Raw genomic sequence first — 21,616 nt, 5'->3', positions numbered from 1 at the left:
GACTAATTTATTAATGACTCAGCATCATCTGGATTAGAGAAAAGAATAACGTCCTCTTAACATCCGATGTTAAGAGTAAAACCGCCTTGTCAGTCTACTTACTGACACAAATAGATCTCTCCCACGAGTCCAACCAGACTTCTTTGTATAGGTTAGGGATGGGACGATCGATACGGTGGTATCGATACTTGGATACTTACAAGCTACTAATTTGGTATTGAATCCTTTGAAAAATATCCATAATAAAATTACATTACACAAAACGTGAGTAGCTGCCTCCCATCCAAACATTAGGCCTGTAGCGACGCGTCGATGACGTGGACGTCAAAATTACGTTGACTTCTTATTTTTGCGTCGATGCTTCGCCCACAGCTCGCCACACACACGTGGGAGATCAAAACATTGCAGAATGCCCTGCAAAAAGCCCAAATAAAAGCCCCAATAAAAGAAAAAGTCCTAAAAAACAGCTCGCCCTAAATCATCGAAGGTATGGGAATACTTAAAGGAGAACTCCGGGCAAGTTTTCCGTTAATCTTGATCGCTATATGTATATGAGTACTGCCGATAGCAAAAAAAAACGAGCCGAATCGGTGCTAGCAACACGGAGCTGCTGCAGCTAATGCCGAGAGCTCCCACTCAGCTAAAACGGCAGTTTTGGGGGCATAAGATAAAGAGTGCCTTTGTGCCTCTTAACAAACACAAAATGCAATTAAAATGTCTGTGCAACATGAACAGGGCCCTTACATGACAACAAGATGCATTTAGCAACTTAGCCATTGTTTAAATTCACCTACCCTCTTAGCAGCTAGCTGCCGTCTGGGATGAGTGAGTGTGTTCAGCCAGGCTCCGGTAATAATCATCACGCAGCAGTTCCATGTGTATTTGTAGCGTATATATCCATTTTGTGTGCTGTCGTTGGTGAATATGAGTCTCTGCAGTGGCGAATTGTGTGGTAGTTTCCTTAGCCAGGCTAGCAGCCCTGACCGGCATCCAGCTTCTACTTCCTCCCCGCCTCCCTTGCCTGCCGCACCGACAACAATCCACAGGCGCCCGCTGGTCTGGTGGAGGTCCTCCAGAGGACAGTTCATGCTTTCGCAGCGAAATTTTGAAGTTTATTCCCCCCTCAAAAATAGGTAATTGAGCACTGTAGTGGTCCTATCAGTGACTATGTAACTACATGGAAACAGACTAAATGATGCCTGTTTCTTGTACAGTAAGAGCGTTACTGAAGATTAGCTCTAGCTCCATAGTTACGTTACCCCAAGCTTCTTCCCTTGTGAACACCTCCGCTCTTCACTCTTCACACACTGTTGTTTACCTTTTCCTGCTACAACTGAATTCCCACGGGGCTTCAGCGCAAGGCTACAGCCTTCTGTAATGCTAGTTACTTTACAAGAAACAGGCATCATTTGGTCTGTTTCCATGTAGTTACATAGTCTTGTAATGGGAAAATTACATTTAAGCACAATTCCTTATATCTTTATGTTTAATTCGTACTTTAATTCTCTCACAAATGCTTAAAGAGTCTATCTCATTTCCCACATGCAGCTTTATATTCTAACTTTGTGAGACATGCAGTCTGGAACATTATGTGAGCACTGTTAGCCTGAACCGATAAAGGTACAAGGTCGCCCTAAAACTATCATGTTTTCCCATGCCAGTTAAGATGTAACTGGGGGGTGAAAGTCGTAGAGGGAGGAGGAGGTGAGATGACTCCAAGATGTCTCTTGTATTTCTCTGATTGTCTTCATGTGTATCAGATTGCCTGTCAAAATTGTAGCGTCATAACGTCATAAGTATTTTGTGTGCTGTCACTCTGAAGATGCATATAAGCCTGGTGTTCTTGTTCACTCATTTGAGAAACTGACTCCACACTGGGCTGCGGCCTTTTGTGAAATCATGTTGATCCTATTTGCAAATATATCTTTTTTAATAAAATACAAAAACCCAACTTGGTTCTAGTCTCAGTCTGTCTTATTTGTTTCAATTTACTAAACTCTCAAACTCTACCCCCTGCTGCAAAGGAAACTTCCACGACAAACATGGCGACGAGATGGGAGATCATGTGCAGGGGTTAGATAAAAGAGACTCCGTGGTTGACTGAGGACTCGCGATCCGAGATCCAACGATCTTCGCCTCTACCTCGCCCAAAAAGCATTCAGAGAGAGAGGATCAGAAACCACGGAGGGCTCTACTGACCCAACACTGATCTATTAAGACGGAAGCAATTCCACGCAGCAGGGTAAGATCACACTCTAATTTAAATTGAATTAAGAGTAATTTGAATTGGCTGAAGTAAAACTTCCAGAAACAAATACTGACTTTGGACACTGAGATAGGATAAACATTGGGGTTGTTTGTATAGATTTTGTTGGTATTTTTAAGGTTGTATAGATAGATGCATAATTGTGATCACTCCAGTGTTTTTGCACCATAAAACTGATCCACGCACAGGTGTGACTTTGCTTTGTAGATTTTCGGGGGACAAATCTAATTAGGTTTTGAAGTAAATCTAATAAACGGTTTTTCAGAAACTGTTAGGTTTTTTTGTGTTTGGTTTTTCCGAAATAAGATAGAAACCTGGCCTTACAGTGACGATTGTAAGTAGGATAGAAGTACTTCTTCCCAGTGTAATGGGACGGGTCGGCGGATCCGGGTCACACGTCCCTAGGGGAACCGTGGTGGGTGACATGGTGCGAAAATACGGCTCAAAAAAAAAGCCTGGAGTGTCTGGCGTATTGGTCGAAAAATTTTGGGTTTTCCTTTAAATTCGGGCAAATTGAAAATATTCAAACAGGAATTAGGAGAACAAGAAAAAAAACTGAGAAAGAAAGACAAAATTAAGATGAGTGATTTAGAACAAGTGGAGAAAAATAAGGAGTGTTTTTAACTTATGGATAAAAGAAAACTAAAGGTATGATTCAGGGAAAGATTGCAAAAACACACACATACACCAATAACCTCTTCATCAGTTCAGAAAGACAAGTTGGAGAAATGGAGGGACGAAGAGGACACAGACTCAACTAAAGAACGAGTACGTGAGAAAACCATGTTTGAAGCGATTTGTCTGCATGTTACAACAGGCTGGTGGGCAACATATGGAGCGCGGGACGAAGGGGCCCTCGCACGAAGGACGTGTAAGTCGAGCCAGAAGAGGCCGAGGGTACCGTGGGCAAAATGATGAGCCCAACGAACCAGACCAGTGTTGGTACTGCAAGGACTTTGGACATTGGGTATGTAACTGCCCGAAGAAAAAGCAAAAAACACCTTAAAGCCCCAGTATGTAACGTTTATACTTGTTCATTATAAAAATCTGTGTTGCCCGTTCATAAACTTGTCCTTTTTCATAAATATGCACGCACGCACCTCCAGCAGTATTCGTTTTGGCTTTAATTTTTACATTTGCACTACCATGAACTGGGGTAGACGCTCCATATACATGCGCCATCTTGAAATACGTTAGCCGATAAGGGACATACAGAACATAGTGCTCCGCGCGCTTTCGCTGTCGCATGATAAACTCACAGGTGCTGCTAACGCTGCTAATGGGTATCGTAGCTCCCCGGCCCCGGTGGAAAGTTTGAAGAAGGAAACATGGAGGGCCACACAGATTCAAAATCAATATTTCAGGAAGTGGAGACTTCTTCGCCCAGAAAAAGAAAAAGGATATTTATATCGGGGAAATGCAGCGCCACACGCCGGACAAACACATAACCAACATGCTTACTGACTAAATAACTAAATGCAATTTGTAATTGTTTTCTAAAGTAACCTCATCACTGGAAGAAACACTGATGGACGAAGTATTACTGGAAGCCATGTTAATCTAGGAAAAACACGGCCACCGTAGGAGACACAACGCGTTCGGAATGGGCGGGGCTCGAAGTTGGTTGTCATATACAATTTCACCACTAGATGGGAGTAATTCTTACACAATGTAGCTTTAAGACAAAGAACAACACTTGTCCCTCTGTTTGACTGAGTCCAAAAGCTGATGAGGAAGGTAGTGCTGACACACACACACTCGCTTCATGCAATGAAGAAATGCTTTGCACTGATACACTGTTTTTTTGTTTTTGCTATTTAGGGACAAATTGATAGGTTAGAAAGTTCTGAAAAAATCTAATCAGTTAAACCATTATAGTATGTTATCTTCTGAAACCTAGAAGAGAATGCCTACTACTGAGGGTAAAGTTAAAAGGGTTCCACTCACATAACTTGATTATTAGAGCTAAAGATTTGACACTGAAGTGCAGTGGTCATTCTATTTGGTCAATTGGGAATACAGGTTAAACAGTAAGAGAACAATTCTCTGTTCCTTTCTCATATATATACATGGGAAACTTTTTTTTTTGGTGTCTGATTTATGTCCACTTATTTTGCTCAGGTAGTGATTTAATGTGCACTTTTAACATTGGTTTAACACCTGATGGATTGAGAATTTCTCATAATGATGCATCTAACATAACCACATGTTAATTACAGTTAAAATGACCTCACTGAGGCGGCGTCTGTAATCAGCCCTGCCTCTGACTGCATGAAACCTGACAACCTGCACTACACAGCTCCTGTTACTACAGGGCCTGATGAAGAATGCTCAAAACGGTTCTTCAGAGACATAATGACAGTTTGACAACCTTACATCTGATTTGGACTGATATGGACTGTGTTGTAGCTTGACTGACAACCAATATAGTTTTTTAAAGTGCCCAGCTTGTGTTTTTTCTGCATCTCTCAAGGCTGCATCTGCTTTTTCCTTCCTCGAAAGAAGGTTTTTTGGTACAGTGCTGTTTTCATGTAAAATGAACAGAATAGCAGCTTTTTCAGTTTAGTGTTAATGATTAGGACTTTTTTTTTTTTTTTTGAGCCTGTCACGTAAAAATGTCTGTACACGTTCCTGATGTCACTGTAAGACTTTTTTCTGCCGAAGCTAATGAAGCGTTCGTGAATATGAAACTGGCTTCCCCGACGCTGGGACTGCCAGATCCCTAAAAACAGTTTATACAGACCGTTGATGAGCACAAGAGCTGCGTTACTCTGTGTTGAGCGGCGACAAACTCCGTCCGGTTGCAAATTTCTCTGCTAAACTTGATTCTGCCACTCAAAGCATTAAATACGCCCTGTTCCACATTCTGTGTCACACATTTTGGGGGAACAGAATGAAAAACTCTATTTATCTGTGGCCAGGTACCTTAGATATTACTACTCTGTTTAATTGCAAAATGTCACTCTAACAGATGCACTGTTCTTAACCCTGATTTTCTTCTCCACACACCAGTTGACAGAGAGAAACAATGGTGTTGCAGAGCTAAAGGTGGTCTGAATACCGTGACCTGACCTCTCTGACACACCTCTCACTAACCCTGATTTCTTTTTTTTAGGTTAACAGTTCTTCTTCCAGAGACTCTAGCAGTGGCCTAACCGTGTGGGCTTCTCTGTTGTAGGTGTTTCTGATGCTATCTGATTTGGACCTCTGCCATCTCATCTCTCAGTACAAGCAGTAGAGCTCATTCTTCCTAACAGAAGGCTATCCAGCTTTTTCTTTCCTAAATTTTGCAAAGTTGACACATGGGTTAAAAAACCATGTGTAAAATGGGGGGGATGATTAGTATGATGGAAATACAATTGAGGGAAAAACATTTGTTTCACAATGGTGAAGCAACACTGGTTCACAAATGATTTCTTTTTGGATCAAGACTACTGTCAACTAGTGTAGGAGCCATAGCCCTACTAACTGAAATAAATCCAAAATGGAGAATTCCTACCAAAATCTCAAGTATAGTGGTTTGCATTCAAAATGCAACATGCCTACATTTGACAAAAGCTCTGCTTATTGTACTGAGGTATAGAATGTCGCGCAGGCGCTGCTTACAACCCTGTCACCCTTTTGAGATTTTGTTTACAGCACCTCCACACATTGGACTTGGGTAAAGAGGACACCCACCAGACACACCACTGTGTGAGGACCAACTGGTAACGTATCGTGTCTCACTGCAAAAGGCACAAATTCCTGATGACATGCTAACAACTACAATGAGAGCAGCAGAGACACTCAGTGAGGTGATTGGTTAACCCTTACTGTAGACTAAGCTTACAGAGCAGCAAGGCCATAGCAACACACACACATAGTCAGAGATAAGAGAGAAACAGGAGTTGTGCATGCACAGTTCAGCAATGATTTTTGATATAGTTTTTGTCATAAACTATAGAATGTGATATGTTTCCCATATCAGGTAACAAATTGGATGAATAGATGTCAAATTAGAAGTACTTAGGTTTGTTCTATAGGCCTAAAAACTTTAATTTGTAATGATCTTTAGAACTACCAGACAGCGGGTAGTATAACTTTGGGTTGCAAACTAGAGAAACTAAAGAAAATAAACAACATAATTGTGTTTAATTCGTCTTAGTTTATTGGTTATATTGAAACCAATACAGGTTGATATGAGATTTCAACCTAAAAACAGTTAATTTAATATTGTACTCTAGTGAGTTTTTTTCAGTAAAACTGCACTAAAGACTTTGTTTGTATTTTGATTTGCTATATCACAAATAGGTTAAAACTAAATTAATTGATGTTGACGTTGAAAACACTTTGGTGAATGGTTTTCTTTTAAAAGAAATGATTTATTGAATTTTGTGTTGCTTTTATTCAGGTTTTGCTGTGTAACACAGGACAGTGTTAATGGCTAAACCACTGAACAGATTTATATGTGCTGTGTTTTTTTTAGTCATGAGCTTGTCATGCCTCAAATAGAAGGGATATAGTAGCAAAAATAAATAGGGTGTTTAATGAATGGGGTGTTCACATAATTTTTTTAATTTAAAAACTATTCTAAAGAAAATTTAGTTTTGTTTTGATTGACTTTCACTATTTACTGAAACACAACCCTTAAAGTAATCTAAAAGAGAACAATTACAAAAGCAGTGTTTCCTTTTTAGCACAATTTGTATGGATTTTATAGAGTAAAACCAGCATGAGGGAAAGAAATGCGGTTTTATAATTATTGATATTCATTAAAATAAGCAGACATTTTTCCAAGTGATAATATTGATAAAAGAACAAATAATGCTTCTGTTTTGTGCCACACGGCGCCTCATTTGTGTCAGTCGCGTCCATCTCACTCCCCCTCCAGCTGCAGGACCAGTAAAAACTGTCTGAAGGTACGGACCAGCAGACGGACTGAGAGAGGGAGGGGGGAGCGAGAGACCGTTCTGATCTGACACATCTGACGCACTGTGAAGTTAAGTAGCACACAGACTCACATTCTGAAAATACACACATTATTAGGAGAAGATAATTAGAAGTACTTATTTTTACTTTTAAGATAAGTATTGTGTTTTGTTTGTTTAAAGTATGTTTCGTTGTTCGAATCTGAATTGGATTGATGAAAATTTGATAGAAATAACTTTGGCTTTAAGTCTGACATAAAACATCTGTAAACCATTTTTGGGTAAATACAGGCATAAATGATCCATTCAAAGACTTCCTAGAAACCTGGTTTGAAAAGGGGAATACCTTAATTTGTATATTTCTAGACTCTTGCACTTGCTGCATCTTTCCTGGTGTCCTGTGTAAGTTGTGTAAGGTTTAGTGCTGAGATGGGGTTTGAAACCATGATGATTAAATGTATCAACAACTTGGAGATATGATTAAGACTAAATATCTAAATGAAAATGTTTAATGTTGATGTGACTGCTTAATGATGTACATTATGAGTAATGTACTGAGACAATGGTATACACATATTCATTTAATATTTACTCTCATATGTATATGTTTACACGAAAAGTAAAATATAATATAAGTTAAAGATAAAACTTGTAAACAAGTAAAAGATAATATATAATATACTAGTATACGTTATAAATAGAAGGGATAACAATTCAGTCAGGAAAAGCTTAGAGGAAACAAGAGCTTTAGAGAGCTAGAGAAGTGCACTGGATGACAGTCTATGAAAGACTGACTCAGGTTACAGCAGGCGTGTCCAGCGAGGAGGAGTCTGCCACAAGACCTTGTGTCTCTGAGCTTTCAGCAACTTTTTCACCAACATAAAAACTTGAATTGACTCAAATGCCTAAAAGTTTAGAAAAAACAAGAAGTTGCCTTTCAGGCCAGTTCCTGCTGGTACCAGAGAGATAAAAGTACTTTTGAATTAGGATAATAGGTTTCCTATTGATGGATTGTATAGGAGTTAAATTTAACAGTTACTTTCAATCGGAAGTCAATTATATTTGATCTACTTCTTGCTTTCATCTGAGGGAATTTAGCCCACACTGGGGATATTCATATAGGTGATAAACAAACAGTTGGTTTTTGATTTCAAAGACAAATTATGTCATTTTTAGGAATAACTAATTTGGATTTCAAAGATAAAAAAGTTTGTATCAGAATTTTGTCAAATGCTTACAGATGCTACTATAATCTGACATATTTGGGTTAAAAAGAATTAAGATTTTTGTACACAAAACATATGTTTGGGAAATATAATGTTTTATTGTCATCAAACTGCCCGACTAATATATAGGCTTACAAGTCCAGCTGAAATGATTAGTTGCTAAATCAATTAATTGATTGACAGAAAACTGCTTTGATTGTTTCCAGTTTCAAAAAAATGTGAGGACTTTTCGATATTGCTGTTTTTTTTGTACCTTAAGTACATATTTTTAATGGAATATTGGTGGTAACAGAAAATGTTTACTATAACTATCTGTATGAACCTTGTTTAATTGACTAACCCCAATGTAACAATATTTTTGAATCAATGATGACATAGATCAAACTTTGAAAAGCAGTGTGTTTAAATGCTCCTTCTTACAGAGGCTCAAAACAGCCAAGAAGGGGACTACACACACACACACACACACACACACACACACACACACACACACACACACACACACACACACGAAACAATGGTAAAGATTGTTTCCAATGATTTGTCAAGTGCTAGCAACCTCTGACAATAGAAGACATGGACATGGAAGACGCTATTTGCAAAAAATATATGTAATCATTAAAGTAATTTGTGTATTGTGATTAGGTTGTAATCAAAAGGGTGGAATGTAATGGGAAAATTACATTTAAGCACAATTCCTTATATTTTTATGTTTAATTCGTACTTTAATTCTCTCACAAATGCTTAAAGAGTCTATCTCATTTCCCACATGCAGATTTATATTCTAACTTTGTGAGACATGCAGTCTGGAACATTATGTGAGCACTGTTAGCCTGAACCGATAAAGGTACAAGGTCACCCTAAAACTATCATGTTTTCCCATGCCAGTTAAGATGTAACTGGGGGGTGAAAGTCGTACAGGGAGGAGGAGGTGAGATGACTCCAAGATGTCTCTTGTATTTCTCTGATTGTCTTCATGTGTATCAGATTGCCTGTCAAAATTGTAGCGTCATAATAATCCAAGTGCGTATGTGCTGTCACTCTGAAGATGCATATAAGCCTGGTGTTCTTGTTCACTCATTTGAGAAACTGACTCCACACTGGGCTGTGGCCTTTTGTGAAATCATGTTGATCCTATTTGCAAATATATCTTTTTTAATAAAATACAAAAACCCAACTTGGTTCTAGTCTCAGTCTGTCTTATTTGTTTCAATTTACTAAACTCTCAAACTCTACCCCCTGCTGCAAAGGAAACTTCCACGACAGTCTCTGATATGATCATAACCACTACAGTGCTCAATTACCTATTTTTGAGGGGGGAATAAACTTCAATATATCGCCGCGAAAGCATGAACTGTCCAGCGGGCGCCTGTGGATTGTTGTCAGTGCGGCAGGCGAGGGAGGCGGGGAGGAAGTAGAAGCTGGATGCCGGTCAGGGCTGCTAGCCTGGCTAAGGAAACTACCACACAATTCGCCACTGCAGAGACTCATATTCACCAACGACAGCACACAAAATGGATATATATGCTACAAATACACACGGAACTGCTGCGTGATGATTATTACCGGAGCCTGGCTGAACACACTCACTCATCCCAGACGGCAGCTAGCAGCTAAGAGGTATAGGTGAATTTAAACAATGGCTAAGTTGCTAAATGCATCTTGTTGTCAAGGGCCCTGTTCATGTTGCACAGACATTTTAATTGCATTTTGTGTCTGTTAAGAGGCACAAAGGCACTCTTTATCTTATGCCCCCATAACTGTCGTTAGCTGAGTGGGAGCTCTCGGCATTAGCTGCAGAAGCTCCGTGTTGCTAGCACCGATTCGGCTCGTTTTTGTTGCTATCGGTAGTACTCATATACATATAGCAATCAAGATTAACGTAAAAATTGCCCGGAGTTCTCCTTTAATTTCAATATTTTTAAACATATGTAAAATTACAGAAGTTATGGGAAAATGCATCAAAAATAGATTTCATACCTGCAAACTCAGAAGCCCCCCCCCACCCTGAGAAGGAAATAAAGGGAAAAAAACAACTATTTCCCGGTGCTAAAACAATACATTTAAAACGGTGCTTGAACTGAAAGAATTATATATATATATATATATATATTTATTTAAAAAAAATGATTTATTAAAAATGTAATAATAACTTATAACAATATCTTATTTCACCAGTAAATTCCTGTTAACGAAAAAAAACAAAAAACATCCAACTGGATGGGAACAGGGTATTTTACAATTACTTTGAATGCAGCACGAGGCTGGCGAGGCTCAGTCTGTGTTGTTTTTCAGACAAGGGCAACTACAGTCTGCTGTTACAGTTCTCTCCAGTGCAGGGGCAGATCTAGAAAAATATTTATGGGGTGGCGAGAGGGGGGGATGAATTTTTGAGGGGTGGCAACATATGTAATGTATGTTTAATCAGTTATCACAGTTTGATTGAGAAATAGTATGTACACACTACAAAAGGGCACAGGCTGCCATTTACAAACTCATACAGACAAACTTAATCTCATGCAATCAGTGTCCTGCATTTGAGGTTTCATTTGAAACCGTTCATATTAGGAATAAGTGACCATACAACGTGATCTCACTTAATAGGAGATATAGAAGTATGATAGAAGTAAGGGGCATTATCTAGGGCTTGGTATTGTTCAGAATCTTTCGATCCGGTGCCAATTTCGATACCTCAGTTTCAACATAAAAAAAAATACATTAAACACAAAGCTTTTATTTCCCACCTTAATTGTGAATCAAAACAGTTATCAAAATTAAAAAATTCTGGTAAAACTGCTCACTCAGAGTAACATTAATATAAGTGCCTTGCCTTGCAAGCTCAGCCTGTCAGTCAGTCATCAGGGCAGAGAAACCACTGTTGTGGCTGCTTGCCTAGAGCGAAGTGTAACATCAACAGCACCGCGACCGCTTTCAGCTTGCCATTAATATCATATCACAGCAAACTCTGTCTGCGTCAAGTTTTAAAAAAGTGTTACCACACTTGAGACCAACCGTTACTCTCTGTGACTTCAACAAAACTGCAAACAGTTTACTCCATCCGCACCTCTGTGTGTGTGTGTGTGTGTGTGTGTGTGTGTGTGTGTGTGTGTCGGTCAGAGCTCCGCTCTGTGTTAATATGCAGAGAGGACAGATAAGCTTGCGCTTACGCGCTCAGATGCTTTTGGAACCGAAATTTGGCACCGAAATATAATGAATTTTTTGATACTCATAGGATTGGAGTATTGTTGTGGCTGCTTGTCTAGTAGGCCTAAGAGGAAATGTAACATCATACCATAAAAGTATCGACGTTCGGTACCCAGCCCTAGCATTATCACAGGAAAGGCATTAAGGTAAGACACAGGTGATGAGTGGCAGATGTGTCAGAGAGGCAGCGTTGCAGGCAGCATTTGTACAAGATTCTACGGTGGCCGGGAAGTGCAATGCAACATTACAAAGAATGAAACACTTTTACAAAGCTTGAGACAAATTTACATTTTGGAAAACAAATTTACATTTTGGAAAACAAATTTACATTTTGGAAAACAAAATAACATTTTAGAAAACAAATTTACATTTTGGAAAACAAAATAATATTTCGAAAACAAATTTACATTTTAGAAAACAAATTTACATTTTGGAAAAAAAAATAACATTTTAGAAAACTAATTTACATTTTGAGAAACAAATTTACATTTTAGAAAACAAATTAACAAGATGCAAAACACTTTTACCAGTCCCGAACAAATTTACAAATGACAGATTCTTCACGGAAAGGGAATGTACCACATACCGGAAGTGATGAGGTGTTGCTGGTGAGCGCCAGTCAATTTGTGTTGTTGTGAGTGAGTATATGGCGTGAATGAAGTTTATGGTGACTTTTCCGTGTGGTCGGTGTTTGGAGTTTTTATATGACGCGGACCTGACGGAAACATTGGAAAAACAGGGAACGTATCGACAGCCGCGGCCGGATCGGAGCTACAGCAGGGGGCAGCTGAGTCCGTCTGCAGCTGCAGGACCTGGGGCTCACTGCCCATTCCTGGGAGCCAAAACCGACACCACGCAGCTGGAGACCCAGGCCGTATTGCTGGGCCCGCTGGAGGGAAGGGAAGCCCGGGAGAATCAGATCCAGGACTGAACGGAGCGGACTGTCACAGCCTGCTGAAGTTTAAATCACAGGTTTCCTAAAAAGGGAGTCTGGCGGGACTCAGACTGTGGAACGACAAACGACTTAAAGTCTCGTTAAATAAATAAATACAGCAGAAATATATGAATCATTAGTGGGGGGTGAGCCTGGACATTTTCAGTCTGTTTAAACTTCACTTTGAAGCAGAACCTCTTAGTTCAGAAGGGTGAAGTTTCCGTTTGTACTCATATCTGTGAACTGATTATAATAAATATTCTTTGTATTAACACATTAATTAGTCTCTTTGTCTTTTTGTTTTAAAAAACTAGAACATCGCATGAGATTTTGACGATTTATAGTGATTTTATTTCCGTTAGACCTTTGCCAACATTGGCGCTGATGCATTAAGGACGGCCCATAGACAGTATATAAGGCAGTGCCTCCCTGTTCCAAGATGGCGGCTCTATTGACGCATTCGATCCATAACTGCCGTAGTCAAGGCGACATGTATACAACACCTCATCACTTCCGGTATGTGGTACATTCCCTTTGCGTGAAGAATCTGTCATTTGTAAATTTGTTTCGGGACTGGTAAAAGTGTTTTGCATCTTGTTAATTTGTTTTCTAAAATGTAAATTTGTTTTCTAAAATGTAAATTTGTTTTCTAAAATGTAAATTTGTTTTCTAAAATGTTATTTTGTTTTCCAAAATGTAAATTTGTTTTCTAAAATATTATTTTGTTTTCCAAAATGTAAATTTGTTTTCTAAAATGTTATTTTGTTTTCCAAAATGTAAATTTGTTTTCCAAAATGTAAAAGTGTTTCATTCTTTGTAATGTTGCATTGCACTTCCCGGCCACCGTAAGATTAGGAACTGTCATTGATTAGTTCTAACCATCAGACTGTGTTAACACACGCTAACATTTTAGCCTGGGAGAGTATTTTTAGGTTCATTTGTTTATTTTTTGTTTTATTTATATATATTTTTTATATTTAATCTGAGCAATAGATCTAAAATACATTCTACACAGAATATAAAAACTCATCTCCCCATCTCATCAAACTTTCACACTGACAACTTTCCCTAATTATTCATATTTAAGCTTTGTCATTTGTTGTTCTTATTCATATCTTAGTATACTATGCAGCAACAGTTTCCATACTGTGTGGACCAGCTTGACTGGAGATGGTTGTTGATGGCCCAGGCACTCTGCTTTCCTTTTCACTGTCTGAGCCCTGCACGTTCTCTTGTCTCTCGCTTTCTCCCTCCTCATCTTGGTGATGCTCTCTGTGGTCTTCTCCACCTCCTCCTGTCCCTGGTCGCCTTGGCCTTGTATTCTGTCTCTGTCACGTTTCTGTTGCCCTTTTCTCTCTCCTTCCACCTCCTCTTCTCTCTCTCCTTCAACCTCTTTTCTCTCTCCTTCCAACTCTTCTCTCTCTCCTTCAACCTCTTTTCTCTCTCCTTCCAACTCTTCTCTCTCTCCTTCAACCTCTTTTCTCTCTCCTTCCACCTCATCTTCTCCGTCTACCTTGCTCACTTGTTCATTTTCTATTTCTCTCGCCTTTCTCTTTGGAGACAAAAACTGAATATGCTACCTTTCCTCTTCATTTCTGTAAGGTTCAAAGTAACAATGTTTTCCTTGACAGACGTTGAATCAATATTAGCTTTTGTAGCTTTACACAGAACAAACGTCAGACCCTAAGTAACATGGTATAGTTGGCGAAATAACGTTCTTCAACCTGATTTTTATCATCTCAAAATCAGTATCGCAACTATGCTAGCACTGTGCTTTCATTATAATTTCATTTCTTGATAGATGGTTAATCCGTTTTGACCTCTTTCCTACGGTGTCTCCATTCATCGCGACTGCGGGCTCCCTCGCTTAGCGCCACTCAGTTTTCCAAACAAAACAGGCTCTCTCCGCTCTGGCGTCATCTTATGCTGCATTCACTGTAGGGCTGAAACGATTCCTCAAACAACTCGAATAATTCGATTACAAAAAATCCTTGATGCAAAATGACTGCCTCGAAGCTTCTTTAAATCAATGTTACCAACGTTGTATCGCTGACGGACGGTGTTTCCGCACGGAGCATTATTACATACAGGGTCAATCTGCTGTTGGCGACACATGCTAGAGCGTAAATAGCGAGGGACAAAGAGAAGACGCCGGCTGGAGAAAACGACAGAAAGTGTCCAAAGTTTGGAATCAGTTCAAACGTAATTAAAACTAAAACTCTGTACAGTATGTCTACTGCAAAATCAAACTAGCTTACCACGATAATAGCACAACGTCTAACTTAATCATCCATTCCACGAAGAGGACCGACTAAAGTAAATCACAGAGTCGTATGGACGATGAAACTACACCAAACACAACAACTACCAAAATCACAGACAAGAAAATACGTAGTGGTTAGGGCTGGGCGATATATCGAATATACTCGATATATCGCGGCTTGTAGTCCGTGCGATGTAGAAAATTACTATATCCTGAAACTCGGACATTTTTTTTTCCTTTGTTTTTTCCCCCTCTTGTCCTGTCCAGCATTGAAGCGCAAGCATAATGATTACCTTGATAACCTAAGTTAAGAAGCTTATTTTATTTTATTTTTGATGCTTGTTTGTACATTAACTTTATATACTGCGACATTTAACTCCAAGCTTCTCACACTCTTTCTCGTCTTTTCCCTGACAGAAGAGACAAAACAAACGCACATAGTTACAAACGTCAGTCTGTCGCGTACAGCGTCACGCCGCCCTCGACCAGCAGAAAGATAGCGCGGCAGCAGGTGCTAACGGTTACACATGGAGGAGGATGAATTAATAAAAAAGAAACAGCACAGGATCCATCGTCTGCGGGTGGTTTGGTTTCAAGAAGGAAGATGTTGAACAAAAAACGGTGATATGCAAAATCTGTCGCTAAAGCATCGCTTCAAAATGTAGCAGTACATCAAATTTATATCACCATTTGAGAACCCACCCGGCTAGAAAATGAAGAGTGCTTGAAACTCCGCGACGACAACATCTCAGAGCGTTGCAATATCAAAGAAAGTGCCTAAGCAACCAGCACTCACGCAACTGAGTCTGGCCTCTTCTATTTCAAGATCCAACGTTACGACAAAAACAGTCAAAAACAGAAGGAGATAAGCGTGTACGACCCCCCCAACAGATCGAAAAGAATGGCCCCGGTTAATGTTGTTGGAAAAGCCCGGGTTCAGAAAGCTCATCAACACACTTGACCCAAGATATAATCTGCCCGGGTCGCAAATATTTAGCAGAGAAAGCGCTGCCTGAGTTGTACATTAAAGTGAGGGAAGAGCTGGCCAGTCAGCTTGTAAATGTGACCCACTTCTACAACTGCCGACATATGGAGCAGCCGAACATGTGAGCCACCTCAGTTTGACGGTCCACTATATAGATAATTGAGGATCACACTGGCGGGATCATCGCACAAGGCCTGCAAGATGCTCTCATGTCATGGAATTTAAATGAAGCCGCGTCGGTGTGCATCACCACCGATAGCGGCGCTAACATCGTCAAAGCTGTGAGCCTGAACCACAGGACACGTCTACAGTGTTTTGGCCATCGCCTGCATCTTGCAATTGGTGAGTGTTTTTTACCACTGTGATAAAATAGTAATTATCTTTATTGATATATGAGAATAATGCTCAATCATCACTAAATTAATCACTTAATTATCTCATTAACTTTAACACTCTTGAGTGTTAATTTAACACTCATATTTTAACACTTTACACTCTTGAGTGTGGACTCATACACTCCCAGCCCCCAGGAGTGTTAATTTAACACCGCTCCATCTGAAAGCGGGTGATGGCGATTTACTACTAATCAAGGAACCGGCTTTACTGACGAGATGCGCCTAACAATATCGTGCGATATATCGCCCAGCCCTATGAGCAATGTTATAATAGCCTACTGCATGGTCATAACACAGAATTTAATGTTAACATATGTTTCCCATGCCAATAAAGCTGTATTGAATATTAGAGAGAGAGAGAGAGAGAGAGAATGCGAGTGATTTTTCAAAAAAGTACATACTGTACTATACTAGCTTAGGCACCTTAGAGTTACATGTTCTTTCTTTTTCTGCATTAGTGTGTCAGTAGACTGCTCTTTATTGTGCATTTTTTTATATTTTGAAACTTATATTTTTTGATAGCATCTTCACTTTTACACAGTACTATATAAATAAATAATTACCAAGAATTAGTTTAGTGTTAGGCTGAGTGGATTTCTTCACAATTACTATACCCTTTAATAATTATTATAACATTTTAAATGTTTGTTTTCATTCTCAGAGAGAAGCATGAAGGACCCCCATTGACGTGCTGTTGCTGTGTGCAAGAAGGTAGTGAGCAGCTTCTCTTTCAGTTGGAAGAGGAGGAGAGACCTGGCCACAGCGCAGCAAGAGCTAAATCTCCCGGCACACCAGCTCATCAGTGAGTCTCCTACCAGGTGGGGATCCCGAGAGAAGATGATTGAGCGGGTACTGGAGCAGGAGCAAGCTATTCCTCAAGTCTTGGCTGCAGACAAGAAAACCCGGCATCTCGTTCTCACCTGGCAAGACCTGGAAGTTCTAGAGTCAGTGCACAAGGCTCTCAAACCTCTCCTGGAAATCACCAACGCTCCATCCGGTGAGAGCTATGTCACAGTGTCCTATGTCAAGCCTGTTCTCCATCTCTTCCAGTCCAGCCTTTTGGCACGTCAGGAGAATGACACCCCACTGACCCAGTCTATCAAAGCCTCCATCCTGGATTACCTGAGGGAGAAGTATTCTGATCCTTCCACTTTTAACCTCCGCTGGACATGGCAGGCTTAGTGGATCCCAGGTTCAAGATAACATACTGCACAGAAAAAAGGTGGAGGCAATCAAGAGCAGAGCCATAACCGAGATGGAGGCAATGCTCTATGAGACTGATCAGGGCACAGCTGAGTTGGCTGCTTCACTGCCTCAAGATGCAACAACGGTATCACAGCCAGAAGAGCCACTAAGGAAGAAAACCCTGGGCAGCTTCTTTAAAACTGCAGCAACATCTTCCGCCACACTGTCGCAGAGAGAGCTTATTGAAAAGAGTTGTCTGCCTACTTGCAGTCTGTTAATGTTGACAGTGAAGCAAATCCATTGCAGTGGTGGAACGACCATCGAGGAAATGTTCCCAAACCTGAAAAATGTGGCAAAAAATATGTGTGTGTGCCCACCACCAGTTCCCCATCGGAAAGGGTATTTAGTACCAGTGGTAACATAGTTACATGCCATCGAAGCATCTCTCAAACCAGACGCCGTTGATAGGCTTGTGTTTTGGCACAAAACCTCTAAACAACCTGGTATTCACTGGTTGTTGTTACAAAGGGACAACATAGTATGCAACGAAATACAACTACATATTTTTTACTTTTATTTGTGCCATATATTTCATGCAGAAGAAACCAAAACTAAAGCTGCAAACTTTTCCATAATGGACCAGATTCACCTTTTGTGAATTGTTTTATGTTTAGGTATTGTGTTTGAAACCATAGGATTGTTTTATAAAAAACTAAAAGGAGGGTTCTTTTATAAATACACTTTCTTTTCCAACATTTGATTTCCTATTATGCAGCTATTTTTTATTTTACTGATTTTGAAATTACCTGTGACATCCCGCACAAAAAGCATTATATATATTTGTTTTAAATATCCTAGTGGCATTATGCAAAACAGCGTGCACTTAAATTTAGTGTTGTTTTGAAATGTCATCTTAATGACAACATGCACCAAAGGGCACTTTATTTGTTTTAAATTATTGTAGTGGCATTATGTACAAGAAGGGCACTTTAATTTTGTGTTTTGAAATGCCATGTGAGTTACAGCATGCACAAGCGCGTGCCCTAATGTCTTGTTTTGAAATGTTGTCTCTGACAACATTTTTGCACAAAACATGCACTTTCTGTTGACAATTTTATGTTTGTGCCACTCACTGTTTAATAAATACAATTATGTTAACTTTGACTTAGTTGTGATATCCCCTTTTTTGCATGAAAGTTTAAAATTAGCATATATTAATGCAGTATGAACAAGAATGTTTTAATGTAGACATATAGAATCATCATACTGGTGTGATTGTATGCATCAAAGTTTTAATTCAAGGCTAAGGCAAAATATCGAGATATATATCGCGTATCGTGACATGGCCTAAAAATATCGCGGTATTTATAAAAGGCCATATCGCCCAGCCCTAGTAGTGGTGACCACGATCTGATGAGCCGACGCATTGACTATTCCTTCGGAAAAACAGCTGATTGTTGCGCATCTCTCTCTCTCTCTCTCTCTGGAGAAACAGCTGATCAACGATCTAATAGCATAAGTGTAACTAGGGCTGGGCGATAAAACGATAACGATATGTATCGCGATAGACACGTAATCAATATCAATAGAAAATGCGTTCGATAAAACGTTCGATAACTTGTTTTTCTTCTTCGGAAGAAACCAGAAGTTGCAAAGCAAGTTTGGTTGCATGAACAAAGGCACTCACTCTCTGGTAACCTAGCAACATAGGGAGTGACACTCTAACAGCCAATCATGTAACAGTATCAAGTTTGTTTGCCCCACATCGCTGTCTCGTGTTGGATTCTACCATTCTACAATAACAGAACCGGGCGGTGTGCGATAAGTGGAAAGTGAGTGCCGCGTAGCGACGGCGGAAATTGTTGATAAAACAGGAAAAGTCAGTATGGCAGTTTTGGGGATTTTATAAGTCCGGCCGTCGTCCCCACCAACACTACTGCAAACTTGTTTTACCACCTTAGCCGCCCCCGCGCACTTTATGGAGCACAGCCGTATTCGCCAGCAACGCGTACAACATCTGCAGCTGCTACACTGCACAAGCAGCAGATCGCCATGCAGAGGTACTCTGCATCAGCGCGCTTACTAAACGCTACAAAGAAATAACGGAGGCAGACGTGCTGAGCACTGTCCAGAAGCCAGGTTACCAACCTAGCACTAAACCTGCAGAAAATAGTTCTTCTCAGGTTTCAGGTTTCTCTATGTTTATATTTAACACTTTGCACCATTTTATTACACCTTATTAAGCAGTTCTTACTTATTCTTTCTTCACTGTGATTTTAGACTTATGTTTACATTTTAATTATTTGAGTGATTTCCATGGTTGTGTTGACATTTCTGCTTTTATAACTGAGGGGATTATAATCAGAGGAAGGTTAAGTTTAAAATAAAAATGTTTAAATTTAATATATTTTTCTCCTGGTCCTTATTTTAAATAGGTCATAAAAAATATCAATAATTATCGATATCGACCGATATGAAACACTTATATCGTGATACAGTTTTCAGCCATATCGCCCAGCCCTAAGTGTAACAGAGCTGTGTGACATTATAATCAAATATATAAATGAAAATAGGTTGAGTATAACTAATATTTACATATAGGCCTACTGTATATACAGATCAGTCTCAGGTTGAAACTTGTAGTTCTGAAAGTTAAGTTGCCCAACTTAATGTAATGTTTGTGTATGTTTAATGTAGGCCCTATGCCTTAGTTAGAGGTTGATATCATTTGAAAAGAAAAATCTTTAATAATGTAATATGGCACTTAAATGCCCTTAATATGTTTAGTTTTTTGAGAGATGATATTGTAAGCAATGTAGGCAATTCAAATGTTGCTTTTTCCGAAAATATTGCTTTTTTCCCTAGTTTGAGTTGTTTAAAACGCAAAAGAAAATTATCCGATTAATCGATCGATAAAGTGCTAGATTAATCGATTACAAAAAGAATCGATAGCTGCAGCCCTAATTCACTGCAGTTGGACATTGGAGACGCACGGTCGTAAATTGTCAAATTGGCCATAACTTTACCGTAATTCGTTACTGCCAACTGGGGTGGCAAGGCTTTCTTTTAGGGTGGCATTTGCCACCCTATGCCACCCCGGTAGATCCGCCCCTGCTGCAGTGAAATACAGACACACTTTACACCATTTAGCTGTCAGCATTTTAACCGTGTTTACTCGGTTAAAATACTTGGTTACCTGCTGCTAAGTGTTTGTGAACTAGCGTCCTGTGCGCGATGTTTCAGTTCCCTCTAACGTCCGTTTTCGGAGCATCAGAGAGAAGAGCAGGCATTTAAGTGCCACCTACTAGGGCTGAACGATACATCGAATTTTCATCGTCATCGCGCTATGAACTTGCGCGATGAACACATCGCAACAGACAGCCTGACACGATGAATAGACGGGTTTCCTGTTTATAAACATTACAGGGTGCGTGCGCATACCAGGGGCAGAAAGCCGGATTGGTGAGCTGGTCCGATAATGCAAACGCATTTTTGTCTTAGTGCACATTGTCTTAGTCCCTTCATTTCGTCATGGCATTTATATAACACATACTCTATGGTCTTACAAAGCTAACGTTTTTGACCGATTACAATTTAAATAAATTTTTGTGAACTGGAGAGGTCTCGTTACAAGGAAGCTAGCTATAGCTCTGTTTGCCATTCATTCCAATGGGAAAACATCGCAGCTAGACTTTCAACATACATTGCATGTATTTACACTTTGAATTTCATCATGGCACATACTCTATGGTCTTACAAAGCTAACGTTTTTGACCGATTACAATTTAATCATTTATCGTTTTTTAATTTTGCAGTGTTACTGTGATATATATGTATGGCTATAATGATCATTTTAGGCTAATGTAATAGCCCGTGTTAGCAGCAGGGTTACTCCTGAGTGTACCCTTATGGTTGGTTTATGCCTTAAAATAATGGCCAGGATTTCTGGGAAAAGGTACGATATGTTTGTTTCAAAACATCACTGCAGGTTGATTGTTTTTAGCAGCAGAGGTTGACTGTGGGCGAGAGGGCGACAACACTGTCTTGGTTAGCTCGCCAAAGCTCTAATGCCACTGTCTCGGCAACGTTAGCTAATGTCTAGCTAATGTAGGCTAACTATAGCCAGTTAGCTTTGTATGTAACGTAACAAAACCCACCCATCTCAGAGGAGCGAAGCTTAATATTTTCATTCAATAAAGTTATGCACTAACGCCACAGGTCTTATCTTGGCAACGTGGACGCAGATATAGT

General features: G+C 39.7%; 2 protein-coding genes across 7 annotated transcripts in view; one reads left to right on the top strand and one right to left on the bottom strand.

Annotated features, from left to right (window-relative positions):
- LOC120572607 (low affinity immunoglobulin gamma Fc region receptor II-like) overlaps positions 1-21,616 on the top strand; it is a 243,189-nt gene that overhangs the window by 95,537 nt on the left and 126,036 nt on the right. The gene's annotated exons all lie outside the window — the stretch shown is intronic.
- The window catches only part of LOC120572744 (hemicentin-1-like), a 96,757-nt gene that overhangs the window by 64,238 nt on the left and 10,903 nt on the right, over positions 1-21,616 (bottom strand). The window lies entirely within an intron of this gene.

This window comes from Perca fluviatilis, chromosome 14 (genome assembly GCF_010015445.1).
Source record: "Perca fluviatilis chromosome 14, GENO_Pfluv_1.0, whole genome shotgun sequence".
NCBI lineage: Eukaryota > Metazoa > Chordata > Actinopteri > Perciformes > Percidae > Perca > Perca fluviatilis.
The sequence above is the reverse complement of the archived record's forward strand: the minus strand, read 5'-3'. Positions and strand labels throughout refer to the sequence as shown.